This window comes from Andrographis paniculata, unplaced genomic scaffold (assembly GCF_009805555.1).
Source record: "Andrographis paniculata isolate CXL003 unplaced genomic scaffold, ASM980555v1 Contig56END, whole genome shotgun sequence".
Lineage (NCBI taxonomy): Eukaryota > Viridiplantae > Streptophyta > Magnoliopsida > Lamiales > Acanthaceae > Andrographis > Andrographis paniculata.
In genome coordinates, this window is record NW_026137591.1 from 2,920,269 (window position 1) to 2,930,128 (window position 9,860).

The window sequence follows — 9,860 nt, forward strand, 5'->3', positions numbered from 1 at the left end:
AGGAGGAAGGTCCATCCCAACCGCGAGCGATACCAGCCGCTCGGGTGCCTGAACTGAAGGAAAGGGTCCCGCTCAGGCTTTGGCTCGAGCCCCTTTCCCACACGACTTGGGAAAAAGGACAACTTCAAGGAATTTGATAAGTTTGTGCACATTTTTCGTAGTCTTCAAATTACTATACCGTTTGCTGATGCTTTGTCACAGATGCCACATTACGCTAAGTTCATCAAAGATATAATCAACCGAAAGCGGGCATTCCCTGACGAAGCGGCAGCGGTGCAGCTGGAGAGTGTGTGCAACGCCGTATTTAAGGAGGACCTCCCGAAGAAACTAAGCGATCGTGGGAGTTTTATTATTATTTGTACTATAGGAAATTTAGAGCCGATTAGGGCATTATGTGATTTAGGAGCAAGTATCAATCTTATGCCCTTCTCGCTTTTCTCTAAATTAGGGCTTTATGAATTAGAAGCATGCAGAACTGTAATTCAGCTTGCCGATAAATCAATAAGATTACCTAAAGGAATCATTCTTGATGTACTCGTGCAAGTAAACAAATTTATTTTCCCTGCATATTTCATTATAATGGAAATGAGTGAGGATCGTGAAATTCCAATAATATTAAGGAGACCTTTCCTTGCCACCGCTCAAGCCACAATCAATGTTGCCGTATGCGAAATCTCACTGAGCTTCGGTGGAGATAAAGTCACATTTTCAATGAACTCAGCATTGCGTCAACCTTAGGAAGAAAATTGTGATTTTGTCAATGAGTTAAATGAAATAATAACTTTTGAGAACCTTATTACACTTGAAAATCTGGAAGAAATTTCAGATAACGGGTCGCTTGAGCTGGAAGCTACGGAGGATTCAGCTGGGGCAAGCGCTGACACCAGCGCCCACTGAATCCATTGAATGAGCGACGAGGGAACCAGCCAGCGACACCAACATAAAGGATGAGCTGAAGAAATTACCTGAACACCTCAAATACATATTCCTTGGCCCGGAGGAGAGTTACCCACTGATAATCTCCGCCTCACTGTTGCCGGACCAAGAGGCTCAGCTCATCTCACTTCTCAGAAGAAGAAAAGCGGCGTTTGCATGGAAGATCACAGATATTAAAGGAATCAGCCCAGCGGTGTGCATGCACCATATAAGGCTGGATGCTGATGCTAAGCCATGCAGACAGGCTCAACGGCGATTAAATGAAAATATGCAAGAGGTAGTCAAAAAGGAGGTGATCAAGCTATTCGATGCAGGAATCATATACCCTATCAGTGACAGCCAGTGGGTCAGCCTAACCCAGGTGGTTCCCAAGAAAGGAGGCTTTGTCGAACAGACAAGCGACGATGGGAAGGTCTTCATGACAAGACTAGTCACTGGATGGAGGGTTTGCATCGACTACAGACGATTGAATTCGGCCACGAAGAAGGATCATTTCCCGCTCCCCTTCCTTGATCAATGCCTTGAGAAGCTCGCAGGTCACGAATATTACTGTTTCCTCGATGGCTACTCAGGCTACCATCAAATTCCCATCAAACCGGAGGACTGTGAGAAGACTACATTCACTTGTCCATATGGGACCTTCGCTTACAGAAAGATGCCGTTTGGGCTTTGCAACGCTCCGGCCACCTTCCAACTATGCATGTACCATATCTTCAGCGATCTCCTGGACTCCTGTATAGAAGTATTCATGGATGACTTCTCGGTTTATGGCAAGACATTTTCCAGATGCCTGAACAACCTGGAAAAAGTACTTCTCCGCTGCATTGAGACTGATCTCGTGTTGAACTGGGAGAAGTGTCATCTCATGGTAAATGAAGGAATTGTCTTAGGCCATAAAATCTCATATGCTGGTATTGAGGTGGATAGATCGAAAGTTAGTGTAATCGAAAAGATGCAAGCGCCCTCGAATGAGAAAGGAGTGCAAAGTTTCCTTGGACACGCGGGCTTCTACCGCCGTTTCATCAAGTGCTTCAGCCAAATCACGCAACCACTTACATCACTGTTGTGCAAGGATTCTCAGTTCACTGGTCGAGCGAGTGTAAGGAGGCTTTCCGAATATTGAAGGAGAAGTTGGCCTCCGCTCCTATAATTTCAGCACCAGTATGGAGTGAGCCATTCGAGCTGATGACGGATGCAAGCGACTATGCCGTCGGCGCTGTACTAGGACAAAGGGTGGAATCTAAATTGAACGTAATTTATTATGCAAGCAAATCACTGTATTCCGCTCAAAAGAATTACACTACAACCGAGAAGGAGCTGCTAGCTATTGTCTTCGCTTTCTAGAAATTTCGACAATATCTTATCTGGAGCAAGACCATTGTTCACACTGATCATGCAGCTATTAAATATTTGATGGAGAAGAAGGAGACAAAGGCCCGTTTGATCAGATCGGTTCTGTTGCTCCAAGAATTTGACATAGAGATCAGGGATAAGAGGGGGAAAGAGAACCATGTGGCAGATCACCTCAGTAGCATAAGGCAAGAAGATAACATATCTCCTGGAATCAACGAACAATTCCCAGATGAGAAGCTGTTCCTAATGCAAGCGAATGAGCCATGGTTTGCAGACCTGGCCAATTTCTTAACTAGAGGACAGTTTCCAGCACATACTATACAAAGGGAAAAGAAGAGATTGCTCAGTTTGGCAATGGACTATTTTTGGGATGAACCATTTTTGTTCAACATCGGCGCAGTTGGGATAATCTGTCGCTGTGTAGCGGAATCTGAGATCCCGCTGATCTTGAATGAATGTCATGGGTCCCATGTGGGAGGACATTTTGCTGGCCTGCACACAGCGGCCAAAGTTTTGCAGTCGGGCTTCTTTTGGCCTACACTACAGAAAGATGTTGATGCCTTTGCCAAATTTTGCGACAAGTGCCAAAGATTGGGATCTATCTCGAAAAGAGATTAGATGCCCCAAACTGGAGTCTTGTTTGTGGACATATTTGATGTATGGGGGATAGACTTTATGGGTCCCTTTCCGCCTTCCAATGGGAAATTATACATTCTGGTGGCAGTGGATTACGTAAGCAAGTGGGTTGAAGTACAAGCGCTCATCACTAATGATGCTCGATCAGTAATCCGCTTCCTAAAATATACCATATTCCCAAGGTTTGGGGTCCCCAGAACGATAATAAGCGATGAAGGCACCCACTTTGTGAATAAGGCGCTGCAATCTTGTCTTCAACAATATGGTGTTCGCCAGCATCTAACTACCCCCTATCATCCGCAAGCGAGCGGTCAGGTGGAAGTTAAAAATAGAGAAATCAAACTCATCCTCCATACCACAGTAAATAAAAGTCGCAAGAATTGGGTAGAAAAATTGGATGATGTACTGTGGGCATATCGAACAGCCTTCAAAACTCCAATTGAAATGTCCCTTTACCGGCTTGTATATGGAAAAGCCTGCCACCTACCTCTGGAATTCGAGCATCGCGCGTATTGGGCTATCAAGTATCTCAACTTTGATCTTCTCCCAGCACAGGAGAAGCGCGCCAAAAGACTGCTCGATCTGACTGAGTTCCGTTATCTTGCATATGAAAGTGCTAAACTCTACAAGGAAAGGATGAAATTCTATCATGACAAGAAGTTGAAGAAGAAGGAATTCACTGTGGGATCGATCCAAGGTTCTTCTATACGACACTAGGCTCCATTTATTCCCAGGAAAATTGAAGTCACGGTGGACTGGGCCGTATATCATCAGGCAAGTGCTGCCAAGTGGAGCCATAAGGATCAACAATCTGGAAACCCCAGGTGAAAGAAACTCCTTCTTGGTGAATGGAGCGAGACTGAAACAGTATATCGAAGGGCCTGTATTGCAGCAGGCCAGTGCAGATATTAATCTTATGGAGGTTCAGAAGCTTGTTCGATGATAGAATTTCGTGAAAAAATCCAGAAGCCTAATCTTATATCGCCAATTTTACGGCTTTCTTTTATCGCTTTCGTAGTTAGAATTTATCGCTTTCATAGTTAAAATATTCATTATATTAAATTTATAGTCTCTTTGGGTGGCATATTTTTGCCTGTGTGATTCCACTGTATTTAGTATTTTTTGGACAATTTAACTATTTTAATAAGTCCATAAATTAATTGTTGTTATAGCTTTCATATGTATTGGACATACATATTTTATTTAAGGTGAATTTAATTAGCAATAAATAATATAATATATTTTATGAATTGGTTGAAACAGTAATGTTGCAAAAGCAGCCTCTGCTATGTAGATCGGCATATTTTATATGTTAGAATGTTGTGTATGTAATTTATAAGGCTGCTGATTGATCCAAAGGCAAGTCAGCGATTAAGTAGTTATATGCATGTTTAATGACATTGAATGTGGTGATGATAATTTGGTTATTTGTGTGTGAACAATAGATTTGTCCAAAGATGGAGTATTGTTCAAGACACTACTTATTGTCAACTTTCGATTGTCAAAACAAATTTATCACTGGCGAGTCAGTAATTTGTTCAAAGACAATTGTTGATGTTGCTCGATAACTTGTGATAAGATTGCTAATTTATTTTATAAATTCACATACGGAGCACTCAATAGCTTATAGACATGTGTACTTCATATTATGTTCATGATGTTTGTGATTTGTTTTAAATTTTATTTAATTGGGGAATAGCCACAACATCCTCGATTAATTAAATATTTATTCATGATTTATTTGAAATCACATTAATAGGCATCGATTGTAATTATCATGTACAGTATGATGAGATCTACCCACAGGAGTCTTGTTATATTTATATGAGTAATTAGGATAAAATATCAAATTGTATTTCTTAATCTACCCACAGGAGTTAAGAAAATGGAACACAATTTGATAGTTTTTTTGTTAGATTTTGTTTTAATCTAATTGAGTAAAACTTTAGTCCACAGGCAAGTCTTATGTCTTTAGATTCATGTCTTAACATGTTTACATGGGTAGAACATGTAATTTACATGTCTCGTTTATTGATGAGCATGTATATTTAATTTTGGAGCGATTAATCCTATAAATTTCTCTGACATTAAGTGTGATGTCCCCGAATTGACTGGTGATAATTACAAAATCTGGAAGGAAAGGATCTTCCTTCATTTAGGCTGGATGGACATTGATTATGCTAGTCATTCAGTTCTCCACCATGAGATTCACGGGTGTGAGGGGTGTGCGCGAACACATAATGCGGATGCGGGACATTATCCTACAACACATATAAAGATAAATGGTCCATCAATGAATTGATGACCATGTGCGTTCAAGAGGATAAGAGACTATTGATGGAGGAAGGTGAGCAAATTTAGTCTGTAAGCTTAATAAATCCATATATGGATTGAAGCAAGCCTCCCGCCAATGGTATTTGAAATTTTATGATGTTATCTCTTCATTCGGCTTTGAAGAAAACGTCATGGATCACTGTATATACCAGAAGGTTAGTGGGATTCGTATTTGCTTCAAGGTACGAAGGATTTCATGCTCATGTATAGACAAACTGATGTCTTGGAAGTGATTGGCTACTCCGATTCGGATTACGCTAGCTGCATTGACACTCGGAAATCCACATCGGATTATGTGTTCATGTTGGCTGGTGGAGTTATCTCTTGGAGAAGTGCAAAGCAGTCTATCATTGCTACTTCCACTATGAAGGCTGAGTTTGTTTCATGTTTCGAGGCTAGTTCGCATGGTGTATGGTTGAAGAGTTTCATATCCGAGCTTAGAGTCGTTGACTCTATTTCTTGACCGATCAAGTTGTACTGTGACAACTCTGTTGCGGTGTTTATGGCTAAAGGCAATAAGAGTGGGAGTCGAAGCAAACACATCGACATCAAGTATTTAACCTTAAAATAATGTGTCATGGAAAATAAATTGGTCATTGAACACGTTAGTACAGAGTTGATGCTTGCTGATCCCTTGACTAAAGGCATGCCACTAAAGAATTTGAGGGATCACATAGCAAGTATGGGACTTGATTCTACAATGTAGTTTATTTGCGCACATTGTTATTTGAGACTCTTATGCAGTTTGATGTTTTCTCGCATTATTGTGCACATATTTGTTTATTATTGAGAAAACTCGCTTAAGTTTAACCCGGAATAAATATATGATTTATTCATTAAGTTGTGAATTTAGTTTGAGATGTTTGATATGTCGTGATACATGGAAGGTAACATTCATTTATAGAAGACATACCGCCATGATTCGTATGTAAAGTTTCTCGTTATGTTGTGATGGTTTGAGTGGGCCAAGTGGGAGAATGTTAGTTTAATTAATTATTTAATCATATTTGAATTTTGATTATTTTTTAATTATCTTATATAATTAAACTAACCTTAAATTGTGGCTCACTTTTCTCCCATTAAGTCTATCACATTCAAAATATACGTGAGAAGTGGCAGAAAAATCGTGATGGATGGTTTTTCTTTTTTCATAAATACTCTCACATACGGGTTACTAAACTACTATCAGAAAATTAGAATACACCATCGCTATTTGAGAGCCAAGGTTTGGCAACATCATCCTAGGGTTCCAGGATCTGGCAACATCTGGGTTCCAAAGTTTGGCAACATCCTCCCAAGGGTTCCAGAGTTTGGCAACACCATCTTCCCACAGTTCCAATCTACCGTTTGCTTAAAGAAGAGAGTATCGAGAACAAATTTAATTTTTAGCAATGGCTGGAGGTTTGTTTAAATTCTGCTTCCGCTAACATATTTGCTTATATGTTTATTTTCCAACACTGAGTGTCGTTAGGCATTACTTACAAGTTCAATCAATGAGCAGCTCTCCGCTCATTTAGGATTGATTAGCGCTACTTCGCTTGTGAATACCTGGCGATGCCTTTGTTGCTGCATATCGGACCAGCACTTGAGATTACCGCTTGTTTGGGACGGACCGGCCGGTTCGCTTGCAGACGCCGCTGGCTAGACTGTTCCGCTTGCTTGGGGCAAACGCCTCTCCGCTCATAAGAAATAGAGATGGACGCTGATCTACTGGCTAGCGCTGGTTTGGGGGACTTAAAATAATTTTGTGGCATCTTCATCGCTGCTCCACTCGGCTAAGAGCGACAGCCGCTGCTGGGCTCGAGAAATTCGTGCTTGGCTTGGGCCTGACTGGATGGACAACCCTCGTAGCCTCGATCAACGCTGAGCGGTTCACCACTTGGCTCACAATTCCACCCGCTTGACTTATAGTCGCCGTTGTTTTGAAGTAGATCGGCTTGGGCTGACTGGCTGCTCACTGCGGAGAAACTTCTCCGCTTCGATTTTCTTCGATGCAGCGGCGGCTGGGCGTCTTCAAGGTCACCGCTTGCAAGCGGTCACAACTCAGTTCACAAAGACATACGCCAGTTTTATTTGGACTTCAATTTTCAATACGAACGAATCCGTCGCTTTAAAGCCTGAATGAACCAAAATAATATATATTATTATTAATATATTTATTATTATTTATTTATTATATAAATATAGTAACTTGTTATAAAATATATAACATTAGAATATAAAATTGTGTATATATATATAAGTATGGCCGTGTATGTATGTATGTGTATTTATAAATTGGGTGATAAATATATAGATATATAGAGAGATAGAGAAGCGTAGACATACAAAACGAGAGAGTGTGTGCTGGTGTTTTTAAAGAGAGAGACGATAGAGAGAGGGGGTAGATTATAGAATGCCAAAAACCTATTTCATTCATTGGCAATGACAGATAGTTATACACATGAATAATGTGATTAGTCATCATTATTACACTTGTCAAATACATATAAATGACACCTATAATTTAGGTGTCATTAGTTGCAATGAATACGCCTCATTAAAAATTTACTAAGAAAAAATCCATTGGGATAAAAATCCTAGTGAAGGATAAAGAGTACGATATTCATGCATGAAAAATACTCCCTCTGATGTGGACATCACTTGAATTCGCACTCCCCTAATCTCAACCTCACTTGAAATCCCGTAGCCGATGCATCTCGATGTTTTTCACCAATTTTTCGAACATTGCAGTTGCTAAAACTTTGGTCAATAAATCTGCTAAATTATCATTTGATAGAATCTGCAGCACATCTATTTCATCATTTTTCTGAAGATCATGAGTAAAAAAAATTTCGGTGAATTATGTTTTGTTTTATCTCCCTTGATATATCCCCCTTTCACTTGCGCTATACAAGCTGCATTATCTTCATGTAAAATAGTAGGAGGATTATTTTTTTCAAATTTTAAACCACAATTATGTAAAATGTGTTGAATCATTGATCTTAGCCAAACACACTATGTCCTAGACTCATGAATTGCTATTATTTCTACATGATTTGAAGATGTGGCGGTTAATGTTTGTTTAGTGGATCTCCAAGATACCACTGTATTGCCACAAGTAAACATATAGCCAGTCTGAGACTTGGCTTTATACGGGTCAAAAACATACCCATCATCTGCATATCCAATCAATTCATGTCGAGATCCTTTTGAATATAATAGACCAAGATCAATAGATCCTTGGAGATCACGGAAAATATGTTTGATTCATTTCCAATATCGTTGTGTTGGCATTGCACTAAATCTGACTAATAAATTTACAACAAATGTTATATCTGGTCTAGTACTGTTAGCCAGATACATTAGTGCACCAATAGCACTTAAATATGGTACTTCATGACCAGGTGTTTTCTCATTCTCCTCTTTTGGTCTAAAAGGGTCCTTGATAGGATCGAGAGTTCTAATGACCATTGGAGTACTTAATGTATGTGCTTTATCCATTTTAAATCATTTCAATACCTTCTGGGTATATGCATATTGATGTATCAAAATTTTATTTTTCAAATGTTCAATTTGTAGACCAAGGACAAATTTTGTTTTCCCAAAATCTTTAATTTCAAACTTTCTTTTCAAATATTCAATAGCTTCTTGGACCTCTTTAGGGGTTCCAATTAAATTCAAATCATCCACATAAACAACTATTATCACAAAATTTCTCCCAATTTTCTTTATAAAAACACATCGGCATATCCTTTTTTCAATAATGATTCACTGAGACGATTATACCACATGCGACCAGATTGCTTGAGCCCATACAAAGACTTTTGTAATTTAATATAATAACATTCTTTTGGCTTTGATTTGTATGTATCAGGCATACTAAATCCTTCAGGGATTTTCAAGTACATATCATTGTCCAACGAGCCATATAAATAGGAAGTTACGACGTCCATCAAACGCATATCCAATTTTTCATGTACTGCCAAACTGACAAGATATCGAAATGTTATTCCTTCAATTACTGGAGAATATGTTTAATTAAAATCATTTCCAGATCTTTGTGAGAAACCTTGGGCAACAAGTCTTGTTTTATATCTGAAAATTTCATTATTCTCATTTCTCTTTCGAACAAATACCCATTTATAGCCAACAGGCTTAACACCTTCAGGTGTTTGAACGGTGGGTCTAAAAACTTTCCGTTTTTCCAGTAAATTTAATTCAGACTGGATCACATCTTTCCATTTTGGCCAATCTATTCTTTTCCGACATTCATCAACTGATCTAGGTTCTGGATCCTCGCAATTTTCCATTATATCAAATGCTACATTATATGCAAAAGCATTATCCATAATTGTATCATTTCGATTTAAATGCTTTCCAGTAGTAACATAATTTATTGAATTTTCAATAATTTAATTCTTTTCAGGAGAAATTCTATTAGGATTAACATCATCATCAAGTTTATCAGGATCAATTTCATGAGAAATCTTATTCATGTTACTATTTGTTTCCTTAGAATTTTGATTAATATTCAAATCCTCAACCCTTTCATTTGTTCCTCTTTTCTTTCGAGGATTTTTATATTTGGAACCTACAGGTCTCCCACGCTTTAGCCATGC